Raw genomic sequence first — 18,974 nt, 5'->3', positions numbered from 1 at the left:
TCTTTTAAAAATTGTATAGCATTTTTGTTATTTAGTCTAAGCATATAGCTTTCTTTTGTTATATAGCCCAAGTATCCATCTGTCCCTTAAGGATTGCCTTTCTCTAAAATATTTGGGGTGTGTTATTGTTAGGGCTACTACTTAAGACAAAGCTTAGATGAAGTCTTGCTTGAAGACTATCCTTGTGTTATTAGGAATATGTACTTATTGTGAAGAGGTAAATATATGGATGTAACAGTTTATCGGGATGGTATGGGCTACAAATTGAAATAGATTCAAGAAGAATTTGCCTCTTCAGATTGTGCCGCTCTTAAGGAGAAGGACTGTGTGTTCCTTGCTTTTGTGTTCCCTTTATCTGGCACTGTGCCTGTCAAATATTTATCGAGGGCTTACTATTCACTAGGATTTGGGGCTATAATGATGAAAAAGTAGATTGGTTCCTGCCCTTAAGTTTACATTCTGTTGGTGCTCAGTGAATAAGTCATGATTTAGTGAGAAACAATATGTTATGTATTATTAAGGGGAACTAAGAGACCTGGGCTTTCTTGGGCCCTGGAGTTAATATCTCGGGGAGGCTCACCTAATGAATGCACCTGGGTTGATACAATGCTTTAAAATATTGTCAGAGAAGTCATCACTGTTGCAAAGAGGTGAAAAGAGCTGTATGGCTCAGCACCTTGGGGTGGCAGAAATAATGGTAATGGTGACAGTGACAGTCACAGCCAACATCCGAGGAGCGCCCATCATGTGCCAGGCAGGGTGCCGAGTGCCGTGCGGCTCTGACCCATTAGCCTTGGGATTCCAGCCAGCAGTGGCCACAGAGAATCCTGTGTTCTCACAGCTCTGCCACTCACCTGCGGTGTGACTCTGGGAAACTGCTTTGCTTTCTGGGTCTCAGTATTCTTGTTTATAAAGTGCGGAGATTAGATGAAATGTTGTCTATGACTTCTGAGATGCCAGTCTTTTTTGTGTCTTATTAACAGTTAGAGAAATATTTAGCCAGAAGTTCAGGTTCCCACCTCACCCATTTCTCTCATGTATAATCCTCTCTAGCACCATGTGTGAACCTTGCATAACATATGACACTATAGAAAGTTTTGCCCCTATCCTACGGTGTGGTACAGCATCTACAGAGGGTATATCCTTAAACAGAGCCCTGAGTGAGGAAGGTACACGCATGAGTATCTCTAGAACTATCCTGTTCTCTTAGACTGAGTTTACCCCACCAACTCAATTTTTGCTTCTTATAAATATAAGAAAGTAATACATATTACATTTAAAAAGCATGTTTCTGATATATTATTTTGCTTATTAACAGGCATAGAACTTAGGCTAAATTTATGAGACGTGCAGCAGAATGTTACAGCGTTCTTGAGCCACCACTGCTTTACAAATTTGGCATCTGCAGGCCTCACAAGGCTGAAATGTTTTAAATTTATTTACACCCTGCAGTTTCCTTAGGGAACTGTTTTCCATAAGCTAATGAGGCGCTGGTGCAAGGCCTCTCTGTTATTCCTGGCAGGAACACTGAGACACATCGGCTGCTGCCCCGCTCTTTTCCTCAGTAGTCCAGGGCAAATAATAAATATGGGAAAATACATCATCCCTTTGAATGTGGGAGCCAAGCTGCAGGGCTGCCAAGGTTAAAACAAAGCAATTGCGAGCTTGGAGTCCGTTCATGTCCTGTACCACATGTGCCTGTGTTTTAGGGACACTCTGAACGTGGCCTTTATCATGTTGGATTACTTACTCTGAGCACACAGGCAGTCTTTTGAAATCCACACTCTAAAACGGGGCTTCCTGAAGAAGTTTCCTTTCAGAGGATTAAACACTATCCCGAGGTCGGGGAACTTGTCTTCTCGATCGTGGGTCACATTTATCGAGCGCCTCCAGGGTTGAGAACGGCAACAGTGACAGGAGAAGACGCGGGGATGATGTGACTGCTTGCCTCCGCCGGTGCCCAGGGTCCGCTGGAGGAGGTGTTTCAGATGACGAGGGCTGCTCTTTTCAAGGGCAATGGCCCTCAGATGTCCACCCAACTCACTGAGGATTTCAGCATGAGGGAGGCCTGGACACACCCTGGCACAGAGGAGGTGAATGAATGAACGAACACGTTGCTGCTTCGTTTCTGTCTCTCGTGAGACCAGTCCAGCTAGTATTTAACAGGGGAGTTAAACTGGCATTAAATGATTTAAATAACCTTGGGGCTTTCGGACCCCCAGACTGAGCTCCTAATGCATGCTGATATTCCCACCTCCTGCTGTCCTCTGATATCACCCTGTCTAGCTTAACTCCATATGGGCAATTAAATCTTACTGATTTAATTGGACACATTTTCCCCCTTCTCTTTCCTGCTTTGTTTTCTCTGCTTGTCACTCAGAGCTGGTTGAGGTCAATCTGCATGTGTTTCCTGAGTTTGGGGAGGTAATAAAGAGAATTAAAAAAAATCTACTTGATGGCTCATGAGAAATAAAGACCTCCTCAACAGTTAGACATAGCCCCATCTTTGCTATAGTTCTTAGGCAGTCTTGGCCGCGAACGTGATGATCTTACAAGTCCTTTTCCAGTTCTGGGACTTTAGTGCTATCCTTCCTGCCTGAGGGACCCTGGCCTACTGGTCAGAGCTGGCACACAAGGCTGTGGAGTGGGTGAGAGCTTTCCCTCTTAACTCCTTGATTGCTTCCTCCAGCTGTCTATGAAATGTCCTTGGGTTTTGCCCTTAGCTGGCTATCCCTCGAGGTGTTATTGGAGAACGAGAATGTTAACTAAAAAGGCTTACGGAATTGCTAAAGTGAAAAGAAGGAGCAAGAGGGTGCATAGGGGAGCTAAAGCCCAGGTTCAGGGTAACTGCAAATTAGTCAACATGCCTCTGGCCTTTGGACACACTCTATGGGACACACACAGGCCTATTCTGTCAAGTAAGGCACAGCCTGTGTCTGCTTCTGTGAGACCACAGACCTGAATTTGGGAGTCGCTTCATTCTGCTGTGATTGGGTACAGTCGTTTCAACTGAGAGTCTCCATATAGAGACAGGACTGGAGAGGAAATTGGATTGCAGGCGGTGCTTGGAGTTGACTTCTCTGGGAGATAGGTGCTTCATAAACACTACCTCTGTAATTGCATATTTCAGAAAACTTTGTGAGATGTGTATTTTTGTCTCCATTTTACAGATAAGGAAACTGAAGTTCTGAGAATTTAACAAGTTGCTTCAAATCACAGTTTTTAGTGGCTGGGCCAATATGCACACCCAGTTTTTTGCCCCTTACTGTACCTCATTCAATCCATCAGCTCTGTGAGGTGTCAGCAATTGAGTTACTTTTTCACTGACCTTTGTAGTTAGTCCTTCTAGCTGAGTCCCGAGAGCCTCTTTTCCAACTGCAGTAAAACCTGCAGCATGGTTGTGGTTAAGGGCTGGGCGCCCTTTACTCAGACAGAACTCCTGGCCCTGCTCTCCCACAACCTCAGGCCTCTGCACATACTCCCCGCTTTGCCTGAAATCCGTTCCCTGACCTCATCATTGGGAGACTGTTAGTCTTCTGTAAATCTGCTCCCTTAGGGCACTGAGTGTGACTCTCGAAAGGAGAGCGTTGCCCATACTGTGATGTTCTTATTTGTACATATGTCTATCCTTTATCTAGAATGTGAAGATTTGAATTTCATGGAGGCCTTCTTAGGCTTCCCCGTCTGGCATAACAGATGGTCAGTAAAGATTTAAGAAGTGAATGATGCAGCAAGACGGAATTCTCATCACTCCTCTCTGTGTTTCTAGATGCCTCACAATTAACTCTGCCTGAGCATGGGAGAACACAAGTCCTGTGGATGCTATTGTCTGTCTTCAGGCAAAGGCCAGTGGTGGACCGGAAGTGCCGGGGTGTATGGCTGATCAAAATTCTTCTGAAGTTTTGGTGCAGAGGAAGAAGTGATGATGGACTGTCCCGCTCAATATAGCTCCCCAGTTACCAATTCCTTTAGGTTGACAGAGTCTTTCTTAACATAGAAGCACCTGCTAGGGGGTTAAATCTACTGATGCTCCAGTGACATTTATTTTCCTCATATTAGTTATTGTTATTTTAGTTGTTTTTAAAAACATTGGATTCACAGTACTTTCAGCCTAACTGAGGAGGTGATCTCTTTGAGGAAAATAGAACAGGGAAGACCTCTTCTTCCCTGATTAGTATCCCAAAAGAGGGGTTGTGGGCAGCAGAAGCAGCATGAGGTCATGGGGAACTGTGAGGGGTGAGACTGGAAAAGGGAGGGAGGAGAGAGGAAGCCAGGGAGCAGTGCCATCGCCTTGATGGTGAAGACACCTTGAAAGGGATGATTTGCAACCCTCCCCAACCCCCCTACACCCAGCACCGGTGTATGGCAGATGACTGGGTTAGAGCAGGGCATAGCAGAGAAACGACTGTGTTTGTCACTGTAAGTAATTGCCCTGGAAAAGGAGGCCCTCTGCTGGACACGAATGGCACCCAGCACCTAGGAGGTCTCAATGAGCATAAAATTAACTTAGGTTCAAAGACCCCTCTGTTACCTGGAGCATAACTGTCCTGAAATCCAAATTAATTGACGTATTTAGGACAATTTACAGCTAAGAGATAGCAGCAAGAGAGACCAACCTAACATTTAGTATTTATAAGGGCTGTTTATAAAGGACAAATTACAGTGCTTTTAACTTGCTAATGAGAACTGATTTTCAGAATAAGATATATGGAATCTTGTAAGAATCTGCAAATCTTCTGGTGAAGAAACAGCGGGCAGGTGATGAGACTATTCTTTGGACAAAGGCATCAGGACCTGCACACACGTATGGGTTTACCCTCTAAGTCAAAGTAGCTGCTGTAGAAATCTCTACTATAGTTTCATCCTTGTAATTCCCATCTTGTCATTGCCCATCAGGGCTTGCAATATTTTTTTTTTCCTGAATATATCTAGCTAATTCAAATACTCTTCTATTGACAGTGGAGGAAATCTGTTAAAACATCCCAGCATCTTTGGGTATCAGGTTTGGGGAAGAAGACAGCTGGCCAGGCTGTATGACATCAGTTTTGATAGAAAAGAATGCTTGGCTTTGAGAGACAAAGTCATGGAAATCCTAGTGGGTGGACCAGTCACTGGCACTATGAATGCAGCTCTCTACAGAACCCAGGGCTCCCCTGTGTGTCAGGAAGGGAACATTCTGAACAAGCCTGCCCAGGTCACGCCCCAGCTCTGCTCCAGCGCCACCATGATGGTGCTTCGCAGCTCAAACAGCAGCTGGCACCAGGGCCTTTCCTGCGCATCTCTAGGAAGACTACCGAAGCACAGAGGGGAGGTCTTGGACCAACACTGATGCATGCTCATGGGCTCCTATGGGACCCGTGGGAAGGTGTGTTCCTTGCAGAGTAGTTAAAGAGCAACGAAATGTGGTTTGCAGAGCTGGATTTGAATTCTGAGGTTAGCTGGCGCTAAAGGATCATGCACCCCTCATAGTCTCAGTTTCCCCATCTATCAGATGGAAATAACAACTTTAGAAGGTTATTAAGAGGCTAAAAGAGAAGACATAGAAATTACCCAGCATATAATAGACTCTTCTTTTGACTAACTCCCATTTATCCTTAATTGTTTTGCTTAGACGTGCATTCCTTCAGAAAATCTCTGACCTCTAAATCCGTGTGGGCATCCCTTCCAAAGACACTGTTCTATCCCACCATACTCCTCCATATGCTTCAAAACACTTGTTTTCTAGGCTCCACACTTGAAGTAAACTCTGTCGTAACCCCCAACACCTATCGTAGTATCTGACATACTGTTGCTATTTCATCCTCAATATTTATTGAATGAACAAAGTAAGTGAATAAACAGCAGATAGTGTTTGTTTCAGCCCTTTGGTAACTGAGGAAGAGGCTCTGGGGTGTGGCAGAACAAGGCTGGACGTAAGGTTTTTATGGGTCTGATGTGGTGATGCAGAACAACGGGGTGGCGGGAATGGTCACCCGGGTGAGGCAGCTCCGGAGTGTCAACTGACCCCAGACCCTCTGCTCCTCTTACTTCTGGCCACATCGTTGTGAAGATTGTCACCCCTGACAGGCATGACAGGAAATTACACTCTTTAAAAAAAACAACAAAACCAAGTATTAAAGTACTTGGTGCATATAGTTAGTGGTTAATAGTGTTGCTAGAAGAAAATCTAGATATTTTCTTTTGAGTTATCTTCAGAAGTTAATAGATGACGTTGTTTATTTCAGGCTTGAGTCTACTCATTGGGTTGACAGGGGTCCAGCTGTTGGGCTAACATGGCGTATGAGGTGTCTTCATTTAGCCCTGGGCATGTATGTCTCAGGGATTCCAGACACTTTGATCTGTGCTTGTCACACGGCAGTGTGTGTGGAGACGGACCTGGGGTCAGATGACCAGAGTTTGTGTGATATCTCACGCTTCTGCTAGCGGATTACCTAATCTTTCTGACCACTCGAGCTTTCTGAGTCTCAGTTTTTTTCTTTTTAATTCCTAAAGTGTACTGATTTCAGTCTTGTTGGGAAGATGAAATTGGTGCAGGGTCAAGGTAAGATGTTATGTAAAATAGTCATTTCCAGTCGTGCACAGGCTGAACCCAAGGAGCACTGATGAGAACAATTTCTGTTGGGGGCAGGTACTGAGAAACTTGGCTTTCTTCCGCTGCCCCCTTCTCTGATGAAATCAGCCAGCAGACTCTGGTTGGTTTAGATGTAAATAGAAAAATAATACGACCAAAGTAAACAAAAGTGGGAAATTGCATTTGTATAATTTAAAAATAGTTTATTTTTTAAAAATTCCAGTCATTTGTTTTCATTCAAGCCATTTCCTCTTGGTCTGAGTGGATTATTGCTTGGTCATTAATTGCACTTTGCTTAGCGTTTTTACCATTCTCTTTCAAGGCCAGATACTATTCCTTTGTTGATGTAACCACTGACCTTATTAAAATTTTGTCCAGATAAATCATGACTTTTAAGATAAGAGGGGCACTAACACAAATGTGGAAAGCTTGTCCCCACGTGGAGGCCTGGAAAAGTAAATGCTCTACAATCGGTTAATGGAGCCACATTTTAGCGTACGGTTCTGATTTGTCTTTTCAGTCCATTTGCACACTCACTGGGAAATGGGGAGGGGCTAAGAGTTTACTTGCAGATTTGCACAGAGTGTTACATTTTAAAGAACTTTCCAATGCATTTTGATCCAGACAAGCTTTTGTTGGCTGGGAAATTACGTGATGCACCCAAGATGCTTTTTCAGAGTGTGATGTTGAGTACCACTTTATTCCCACGAACTAGAAGTTCAGAACAAAAGGCCAGGATTGGGAAATGCAGTTTGACATTTTATATACTTACATATATTTCACTTAGGATTGAGCCACTCCTGAAAGTAAAGTTTAAATTTTCCAAGCATACCTGGGGGGGCCCTCAAAACTTAGGAGGTGCAGAAGCATCTTATTTGTGGGGCTTTTCTGACTTTTCTTTTCTTTATTATGTGTGCACGATGGAAAGCTCTTTAATGTTAAAAGTAAATAATGGCCTTTAAGACATAAGCACTCAAATTAGTGAGTTTAAATATTGTTAGTATTTGTAACTGTAGCCAGATTATTTGATAACCCCTGTCTCTATCTATTATCCAAAAAAAAAAAAAAAAAAAAATCCACCCCATTTGGAACGTTGTTCTCTTGTTTCACGAAGTTTTGTTTCACAAGAGGAGGTAGATGTTTTAAAATTCAATAACGAGTTTATAAAACTTTGGTTTCAGATGTAAAGAATGGTTGTTTGTCGATGAGAACAGTGCATGCACCAAGGCAGACATGCTTTTGTTATCACCACCAGGGAGAACCTGCTTCAGGGAGCAACAGCAGGGTCTTTGTGATGCTAGAGAGGGAGGAGTCGGGATCCTCTGTTGAAATGTAACTGTTTGAGTTATCTTCCCTCGTCTTAGTTTATCTGTGTATCACTCATTGAGAATGTAATTATCATATTTATCGGCATTTTCTCAGGGTGTGAGGAGGAATTTGAGCCCCCCTCCTCCTGTCCCTCCTCCCATCAAGGCCCGCATTCCACTCTTCTGTTGCACAGGACCACATCAGAGGCATCTAATGCAGAGTCATCTTCTGCCAATGAAAATCCTCAGCAGAATAGAAGTGATCAGGCTTCAACTAGTCCCTAACTTGAGTTTCCATGGCCTGCAGATTTTCACTTGGTGGCGTCTAATGACTCTGATCCCTTGTTCAGCTCCTTTTTCAACGTCACTCTGACTGGACTCCAGCCCACACATGACCAGACTAACTGCTCGTCCGCATACTGCACTTCACTCTCCACAGTGCTGTCAGATTAACTTCCTCACGTGCCACTTTACTCTCCCATTTCCCTGCTTAAAGTACCACCAAGGTTCTTCACTACCCGCTGAATAAGTGCCAACTTCGTCTGGCGTTCAAGCTGCTTACAGTATGGCTCCAAACTATCACCTGTTTACTGAAGAAGCCCCTTCAGAGCCTTCCTCTTGCACACCGTTGGGCTCTGGGGACGTGGCAAACAAGGCAAAACATGCCTCATGGACCTTGTATTCTAATGAGGTAGATAGATGGTAAAGAGCTTGCCATAAAACCCATTATGTATTAAAAATTGTGCACAGAGCTACAAAGGAGAAGCGTGGCATGCTCGGGAAGTGTTTTACAGGAATGTAAAGAGCCAGGGAAGTCTAGCTGCACTCTAAAAGATGTGTGAGCGAGAGTTAATTAGATTGAGTAAGGTTGGGGGAAGTGGGGATGGGGAAGTGAAGCCTGGGGGAGGAATGAGAAGCAGTACCGCGGGAGGAGGTGATGCGGAGGTGATGAGGAGGTGAGGGGCAAGAGAGAACTGGAAAGGAACATGGCTACTTTTGAAGGGCCATGGAGGCCTGGGAAACTTTTGGACTTTTTGTATGGGCAGCAGGAAACTTTGAGTAGGGTGTGAAATGACCAGATCTGAGTTTTTAAAAGTCACTCTGCCATGTTTTTTTGATCCACTCATTTGCTGATGGGCACTTAGGTTGCTTCCAGTAATTGGCTATTGTAAATTGTGCTGCTATGAACATTCGGGTGCATAGGTTCTTCTGGATTGGTGTTTCAGGGTTCTTAGGGTATAATCCCAGCAGCGGAATTACTGGGTCAAAGACATTGAAGTTAAGAACAATGTAACAATAACCAGAGGGGAGTGGGGAGGGGACAGTGGGGAGAGGGGATTACAGGAACTACTATAAAGGACACAGGGACAAAATCAAGGGGGAGGGTGGAGGTGGGGGAGGGAGGCGGGTTTGGCTGGGGTGGGGTGGAGGGATGGGGAGAAAAGGCAGACAACTGTAATTGAATAACAATAAAAATTAAAAAAAAAAAGTCACTTTGCCTGCAGTGGGAGAAAGGTCTGGGGACAGACCGGGGTGTGCACAGGAGGCCCAACTAGGAAGCTCTTGCAAAAGCTCAGGCAAGGCATGACTGGTGCTTGGTCTAAGGTGGCGGTAGCACAGAGGGGGAGAAATCAGATTCAAGAAATATCTTTGAGGCAGACTGGATAGGATTTGGAGGTTGTTTGGGCATGCAGGTAAGGGAGCAGCAGAATGGCTGCTGGGGTGTTAGTGACATTCTCCAAAATAGGTAATACTGGAGAAAGACCAGAACTGAGGAGAAATGAGTTCAGTTTTTATTTGCTAGAAGACATCCATATAGTGATTTTTAAGTAAGCAAATAAATGGGAAGGCAGTACTGTGTAATGATTAAAAGCATGGTCTCTTGATTCTGAGTGCCTCTTAGCAGCTGTGTGACCTGGGGAAACTTCCTTAACCTTTCTGTGTCCCCTAGTTTCTTCATCTGTAAAATGGGGATCATAAAAATAGTACTTATCTTATTACATTCCTTTGAGGCTCAAATGAATTTAGCATACTTAAAACACTTAGATTGGTTCCTGGCACAGAGTGAGTGCTATGTAAATGTTAGTCATTGTTATCATTACTTATAATAACAAAGCTCAAAGAAGTTTGGCTACTTCTATCAATTTGTGGCTTGTTTATAATTGATACTGAAGCCCTGCAGGGGGATGAGGCTGTTTTGGGAGACAGAGTACAGAGCGAGTGAGGGAAAGGCCTCCACGAGTACACTGAAGATGATGAGTGAGCCAAAGTTGCCAGAGACTGAGTGGGACAGAGGAAGGAAGAGGGGAAGTTGAGGAACAGAGAAAAGAGAGTGCTTGTAAGAGGACGGCGTCGTCATTAATGTCACAGGCTGCTGAGAGTGCCTGAATACCACCTGATGTAGCAAGCCATTGAAAACCTTTAGTTGGCCTAGTGGAGACTGAAGCCAACTTGAAGAGTGAGCAGAGAGGGAGACATAAAGTGGGAACAAGCTGGGATTTCAGAGAAGGAAACCTAGGCCGGGAATACAGGGATACCTCCTTCAACTGGACAGAGGTCTCCTGTCTTGGCTGAGTCCTGACTGTGGAAGTGGCCTGCGCTGGCTAGGTCGTGGCAGGGTTCAGTGGTCTTGACGTTAGCAGTGGCCACCAAGACGATCTCAAGTCTGGGTTGAAAATGTGTGTTGTGGAGACGTTATGCTTTGGGGAAGACTTTTCTCTGATGTCTCCTTTGACTGCTACGTGGAAGCCTGATCGGTCAGTACCTATATCAATATTGTCCTACGTACTGCAAACCCTGTAGACATTATACATACTTAACACTAGACAAATAAAAAGATAATGTGAGAAAGAAATTAGTATTTATTTATAGGTATACAGTTAAAAGATAATGTAAAAATTTATATTTATTTACAGGTATAATAACATGCATTGATAATAAAGAAACAGCAATATGATCACTTTATGGCCAATAAGATTGCTTCATCGTAGCTTAGTCAGATGAATAAATTGTTATAGAATTTTTATTCATGATATAGTATCAGAAACACTGTTACTTTTAAAAGCCCACTTACTTGTGATGACAGGCTGATGCACAGTTTCTCCAATTATGAGAGAGAGAGGCACACTGTATGGCATTGCAATTCTTGAGAGCAAAGTTCTCAAACAGTAATAAAACTAACACATTATTAATTTTATATTAAATATAACTCACCTTATGGCTATGCAAATATAGACTATCCACTTCCCTACAAGTCTTACAAGTGATGTTCTATACCACGAATACTTAGAAATGATGATAAAATAAAAATGTCTCACGCAGTTCTTGCCAAACAGTTATTAGATTCTCACACAAAGCCACACTCCCATACACAACAGGTGAGTTTACTAACTGTAAGGCATGACGATTATTTACTATTCATTAGGTGGAAGTGGAGCATCATGAAGGTCTTCCTCCTCCTCATCTTCACATTGAGGAGGCTGAGGAGGAGGAGGAAGAGGAGGGTTGGTCTCGCTGCCTCAGGGGAGGCGGATGCTGAAGAGGTGGAGGAGGTGGAGGGGGAGGCAGGAGAGGTGGGCACACGGCTGTAACTTTATGGAAATACATCGTAATTTCTGCCGGGCGATATTCGTTTTCATCTCTAACACTGTTTCCACGCAGTACCAATCCTTCCCCCATTGTTTGCTTTAGCTTCAGCGCCTGCATCACAGAAGGGTCCCTGTGGTAAAGAAGTCCAAAGCAGCCTTGAATAACGAAAACCTTGCTGCCAGGTTGTCTCATGCCAATTAGTTTCCTGGCACTGCTCCTTCTACATCTTCTCCCTCCTCGTCTGGCACAGGTTCAGAAGCACTCATCTGCATGAAGTCATCTTGTGGTAATTCCTGGGGTTTCAAGATACAGATCTCCGAGATTTCCACGATCCATATCTTGAAACCCTTCACCCCTGGCCTTTTTTTTTTTTTTTTGCCATTCCCACAATCTCTTTCATAGTTTCCTTGGTTGGCTCTGTGGTAAATCCTGTGAAGTCATGTACCACATCTGGACACAGTGTCCTCTAGCAGGGATTTGTTGTTTCAGGCTTCATGGCTTTCATGGCTTTTTCTATGATAACGATGGTGTCTTCAGTGGCTAACCCTTCCGGACTGCTACGATGTTCTCTCTGCCGCGGTGCCCTTCCATAGCGTCGACAATACTTTCCGGAGAGTACTCTATCTAATGAGCCTGAAAGGTCCTCGTGATCCCCTGATCTATTGGGTGAATTTGGGGGCAAGTAGACCGCTCCAGTGCCTTTGGTGTTGAACTCATGAAGTTCTGGGTGGCAGGGGCATTGTCCAATATCAGAAGAACTTTAAAAGGCAGTCTCTTGCTGGCAAGGTACTTCCTGATTTCAGGGACAAAGCCTCAGTGGAACCAATCCAGAGAATGGGCTCTTGTTGTACAACCCAAAGACTGGTAGCTGGTGTAACTTTTTCCCTGCAAAGTTTAGGGGTTAGCAGCTTTATAGATAAGGGCAAGGGCAGTCCTGATCAGGAATTCGACTATGTTTGCACGAAATGGTGCCTTAAATCCTGGTGCTCGCTTCTCTTTCTTACCAATAGATGTCTTCTGTGGCATTTTTTTTCCCCAGGACACTTTCACCTGCATTAAAAACCTGTTCAGGCAGATATTCTTTCTCAATGTTTTTCTTAATGATGCCTGGGAACTTGTTTGCTGCCTCTTGGTTGGCAGAAGCTGCTTCCCCTGGTATCTTAACACTTTATTCCAGTTAAATCTCTTTCTAAAATTATCAGATCATTCTTGGCTGGTACTAAATTCTCCAGCTTTAGAGCCTTCACCTTATTTTTTGCATTAAGTTGTCATATAATAAATTCGCTTATTCTCAAATCACATTAGAGTCTAGAGGCAATCCTTTCTTATGGCAATCCTGCACTCACAGAAAAGCTGCATCTTCAATATGAGATAAAGAGGAATTTCGCAAACGTGGCAAGGTTTTTGTACCTGCTGGCATAGCTGCAGTGACAGCTCCATGAATTCCCTTTTCTTTTTTGCAATGGTCCTTATGCTGGATTCATGTGTGTTGAAACGCCCAGCAGCCGCAGACCATATCAAGTACATACGAAGGAATTCAGCTTTTCCTGTAATGCCATGACCTCCCTCTGGTTCTCAGGAGCACTTCCAGCACCACAGTGGCACTTTGTATGGGTCCCGCGGTGTTACTCATGGTTTTGGGTGTTGCTGTAAATACAATGAAAAATACATGAGAACTGCAAGAGGGCACTTTTTACCACACTGCACAATTTATGGGAGAGAGAAGCTGCTCACAAGGAGATGATTAACGTCACGGCTTTTAAGTGGATACTTGCACCACTTGCGTTCACTGCAATAGCAACAGGAAGTGGCTCTGAAATTGTTACAGTGGTACAGTGTGTACTACAGTGAATTTCACACAGTTATGATTTAATACAGCATCTTTACATTTGTTTACATTTCCCTTGACTGTGAGTGGTGCCAAGTATAGTCTGTAAACGTTTATGTAAGTTTTGATAAGTTTTAACTTTTTGTAATAAATTAGTGTATATTTTATGATAGTAAATGATAAAACAAACTAGTATCTACATATATTTTATGCACTCATAACATAGCTAACATTTTCTTATTTTATAAAATATATTTGTAGGCTTCATGTTTCATCTACATGTGTTTTCAAATATTTGCAAATCTCCCCATAATTTCCTAGTATATTTATTGAAATATATGCATATAAATAAATTTCACACAGTTCAGACTTGGCCCAACTGTAGTTTACTCACTTTATTGCTGGTTTATTACAAAGGATATAACTCAGGAATAGCCAGGTAGAAGATGCACAGGGCAAGGTATGGGGAAGGGGCTCGGAGCTTCCATGCATGCCAGTATCTCTCCCAGTACCTCTGCATGTTCACCAGCTCAGAGGCTCCCTGAACCTGGACTTTTCCAGGCTTTTATTGAGGCTTCATTACACAGGCACGATTATTTCAATCATTGGCCGTTGGCTACTGAACTCAATCTCCAGCCCCCTTCTCCTTCCAGAAGGTTGGGGAGAAGGGTTGGGGCTGTAAGTTCTAACTCTTCTAATCCTCTGGTGACCAGCTCCAATTCTTAGGTCACCTAAGGGCATTCCGAAAGTCACCTCAATAACATAACAAAAGACTTTTTTATTTTTCTCACCACTTAGTAAATTCCAAGGGTTTTAGGAGCTGTATGCCAGAAACAGGATGAAAAGCAAGTGTATACTTCTTATAAATCCCAATATCACACACTACCATAGCTAATTGCCCACCTCTTGAATGGGGCTGGTCTTTGTGGATTGCCTGATCAATAAAATGGAGTGGAAGTGAAGTTCTGGGACTTCTGAGGCCAGGTCCTGAGAAATCTTGCAGTTTTCACTCACACCTCTTAGGATATTTGCTCTTGAAATATCACTATGTTGTGAAGAAGTCCAAGCACTCCATGGAGAGGTCCCATGGAGAAGAACCAAGGCCCCTAGATGTCATCTCTGCTTGAGCTCTCAGCCAACAGGCAGCATCAGGCATGAGGCTGAACCCTCGAGGGAGTAGATCCTCCAGCCCCACGTTAACTGCCCCAGCCGAAGCTGCATGGAGCAGAGACCAACCGTCTTCATCAAGCTGTGCCCTGATTGCAGATTCATGACCAAACGGATGATTCTTCTTGTTTTAAGCTGTACGGTTTTGGGTGGTTCATTATTAGGCAATATACAGTCAGAACACTTACAAGGGAAAGCAGCACAGGCTGAAGACTGCAGTAAGTCTACCTGTATACTTTGGAAACTGATAGGCCTTCAGTTAGACTCTTATTAGTCACCCTATCCCCACCATTGTGCTAAAAAATTTTATTTAATAAATGAATGAATGGCCATTTCACCCCTGTTGCCTCCAGAATAGTCAGTGAGTAAGAAAATTCTCTTAGGCTGTTTTTTTCTAGGAATATGATGTCAAGGATTTGGTCCTTTCTGTTTTTTGGAACATCCAGGAAAATCCTAGAATCAAAAAGTTAAAAGGGAGCATGTGTGATTTTTCACCCTGCCCCAGGGTTATATGGCACTTCATTCATATGCTTTCCAAGTTGGTTTTATTGCGTCTTTAACTTTTCTCTTGAAAATCTCAAGAGAAGGAAAGCATCAGCTTAAGCTTTGTGACAAGTGAGTCATTAATATTAGTCAAGAAAATGGAGAAAAGAAATACATTTCCTTTAATTTACAATAAAAAGCGTTTTTATCTACTTTTTCTTAAATTTATTTATTTCCACTTTATATGAGGTCCACTGCATTTTGAAATAATTTCCCAACAAATGAAAGAATTCCCATTTCTTCCACAGGAGTACTTAAGGTGGTCCACCTCAGGCTTCTGTGCGGACATTGTGGGGACGCTGCCTAGAGCGGCTGGGCTCATTGGACTCCACAGAAACAAGTATTCAGGTTAAGACTGCTACCTGCCTGGGGATCACCTCTGAATGCCTAGACATGTAGTGCTGAACAGAGATGCCTGGCCTGTTCAGCTGAATATTGTATGTGGAGGACATTTTTCTTTAAGGGGAAAGTTTTGATCAATGAAGTCTTTGCCTGAGAGATAATTTCAGTCTATTGAATTATGTCTTCAATTTCAACATCTGCCTCAAGGAGGCAGATAGATACTACAGCGAGTGACTGAGGATCATAGTCGAAGAAGCACTCGGAATTCCCACAAATTGCCTTTGTAAATCTTTCTACTTGTGCAAACCATGTTCTCTGCTTAACGCAAAAAAAAAGAAGTTAGGTTATGTGTTTTGCTCAATCCTAAAATCAACAAATTTATAGGACAAAGTAAGCAGAAGAATTACCTCCTACAATGGCCTGGAAACGGCTGTGATGCGATGTTTGCAAAGGGCAGCTTGCAAACCATTTGTACCAAAATTACCTGCGTTTTGTGTGTCCTTGTTAAATATTCGAATACCCGGGCCTCACTGTAAACACAGTGAGCCTGAATGGGGATGGGCAATACTCTGCTTTTCTAATAAGCATTTTCTGTTACTTAAAACGTCCTGACACCTCCTGCTCTTGCAGGAAGAGAGGTGGTGTGTGAGAAACCTTCTTAAAAGTAAAAAGAATGTTCAGGAGACACTGAGATATTAATACTGTACCTCCCATTGTCCCTAAAATGACTTGTCAGAGAGAGAGAGGTCTGTGGGACTTCATAAAGTGTTATCCAATAGAGTCTTAGAATGGGAATTGTCAAAATTTGGATCAACCATTTTCTATTTTAAATTTCCACCCATGATATTCTTATGCAGAAGGACTGTCCAGTAGAAGTTTTGAGAATTTTCCAAGTATTACATTATTAATCCAAGGGTGAGAAATCAAAAGGGATGGATATTTGCCTCTTTAAGAGTATACTTTTGACACTTTAGAAGTTGGGGTTAGAATATTTTGTTCTCTATGGTGTAATGAAAACTTTTGGTCAAAAAAAATGTTTTAAATTGTTGCAGAATGGTCCCTGATAAGGCACACTTCCCTGAATTGAACCTGGGCTGGTCTAATGACTTGCTTAGGACAAAATAATTCAGTGGAAGTAACATTGCACAAGTTGTGGGACAGCGTCTGCTTCCACTCGGTGGCTGTCCTGCCACGGAAAGAAGCCCAGGCTAGCCTCCTTGAGGATGAGAGGCCATGTGGAGGGAGAAGTCCTGGTGGCGAATGCCAATGAGCCATCACAGCCGAGGTGCCACCCTGTGCAAGGAGCCATCTTGGGTTTTCCAGCGTTAGTCCATCCGCCAATGGTTTTAAAATGCATGAAGGAGTCCAGGGACCTCATGGAGCAGAGACAAGCTATCCAACTGAACCCAGCCGAGATTAGAGAATTGTGAGCAAAGCAGTGGTGGTTGTTTGAAGTCACTAAGTTTGGGGGTGATTGGTTATACAGCACTAGAACACTGTAACAAACGTGCTGTGAAAATGACACGGGGGAGACACATGCCATTTGAGTCACTTGACACTTGGGCAGGTCAGATTGAAGGAAGTGTCGTGGGAACAGCTGGGGATGATGACACTCTAGTTGAGCTGGGGATGCTCCTAGTTTGTCCTAAAGAATCACAACGCCATCTTGTACATACTTCTATCTGGCACTAATCACCTCATACCTTGATTTGCTTCTATGCCTGTCTTCCCCACTGGAATGCAAATTCCTCATAGAAGGGTCATATTTCGGTTGTTCTGTCACTCCAGTGCCTACCCCAGTTTTTAAACCTCTAGTAGTACTCGAGAAATGTTTAATAAAAAAACGCCCAAAATCCCAAAACTGTGCTAGCTTGTCTTATCAAAGAATGGAAAGGAAAGGGATGCACTTTTGAATGAACCAGAAAAGAGAATTCTAGAGAAAAAAAAATTGGTTGTTTCTTTTGAATTAGATTTCTTGTTCTTTGAGATGCAGTGTTTCTCTTCCTTTCTGTCTCTTTCCAGGATGCGTGGTGCTTCCTACATTAATCTTTCACTTGGTGGTGTATCCTTTCACTCGTACTGTTTCCTTTTCTTCATCCTTATCCCTGCTTTTTTCTCTGTATTTTGATTTTCTAAACATTTGTCTTTCTAAACATTTGCTCTGTCTCTTTATCTTATTTAGCATTAAAGTCAAATTGCAGTACATGTTTTACTAGTTATATTTATTATAAACTATTCATAATTTTTTGCTCTTAATCTAAAACCAAATAAATAGAACATTATATAATTATCTTTCCTGAAATACTTTGAATCATACAGAAGTTTTTCTTACATAACTTACCTCAACTGATTATTTTTCTTTGGGTAGTGGCCCTCAGTATTAAAAATATCTGCTCCATTGGGTGAGACCTTGGAGATGATGCTTTTAAGGGCCTATTTCCTCTTTCCAGTCTTCTTGAACTTGAGTAAATGGTGAAAGAGGAATGAAGTTTGGCTTGTACCTACTTACAAGCCCTCAGAAGACTTTCCTGTCTGTGTTCAGAGACAGGATCCCAGCTGGGCTGGAAGAGAGATGACAGTCAGCCTTGGCCTCAGTGGCCTTTTGTGCCCACTGGTCAGCAGGTCCTTGGGCTGCTCCCTCAGTTTCCTGTAGAGCTACCCCATGTGTGGGGCAAGGTCTCACCGCCCCTACGTGGCCGCTCCTCCATATGGGAAAAGACAAAGTATAAGATACTATGATTTATTCATCCATGATGAATCTGCGTTGTTTTCTATCTGTTCTCCCTCACAAACTCCATTAACCTTGATTCCCTCATTCTATCTTTGAGCCCCAAGTCTAAGGTCATGATTTACAAACCCTACATCCCACACAAGCATGGTATAGACTGCTGCTGTCCACCAAGAGTCATTTTTGCCTCCATTTCCCAGCCTCTCTCACATTTATTTGTGTCCATATAACTGAATTCTAGCTAATGGAATGTGAGCGAATATGATATAGGGCTGGCTGTGATCTTCCATGGTTGCTCCTCCTTTCTTTTCCTCTTCTGCTCACCTAGAATTACAATGCCCAGGCGGACCTTGGAAGTGTGGTAGAAATGACAGAGCTGCCATCAGCTTGGGTCCCTGACTAATTTCATGTAGCAGACCTCTTTCCCTCAATCTGAAGCCACCCTGGATGGTTTTGTAAATGAAAAATTAATTTTATTAGGATTGAGCCTTTGCATTTTGGATATCTATTTTAGCATTTAACTTAACCTAATTTACCAAGATAAGTGAATAATTGACCAAGTGTTCAGTGAACAATTTCAACCTAAGATATCAACATATTATAAGTGACTCATAATGGAAAGAACTCCATGGTGAGCATTTCAAAGCAAGTTTGTGTATGTATACATTTCAGGTGGGCAGCAAATCCATTCCTGACATATTGAAGTGTATCAGCTTATACTCTTCAACAAAACCACCCTCCCAAATATAATGACTTAAAACAATGCATTTTAATTTGTTTGTAACTAACTATACTATTAGCTCACTATTCTATCAGCTGGGCAGTTCTGGTCTTGCCTGGGCTCGTTCAGGCAACAAGCCAGCAGGCAGCTTGCCTGGGGGTGAGTGGTGCAGGATGGCC

Source organism: Desmodus rotundus, chromosome 8 (assembly GCF_022682495.2).
Source record: "Desmodus rotundus isolate HL8 chromosome 8, HLdesRot8A.1, whole genome shotgun sequence".
Classification (NCBI taxonomy): domain Eukaryota; kingdom Metazoa; phylum Chordata; class Mammalia; order Chiroptera; family Phyllostomidae; genus Desmodus; species Desmodus rotundus.
This window is presented reverse-complemented; position numbering follows the sequence as displayed.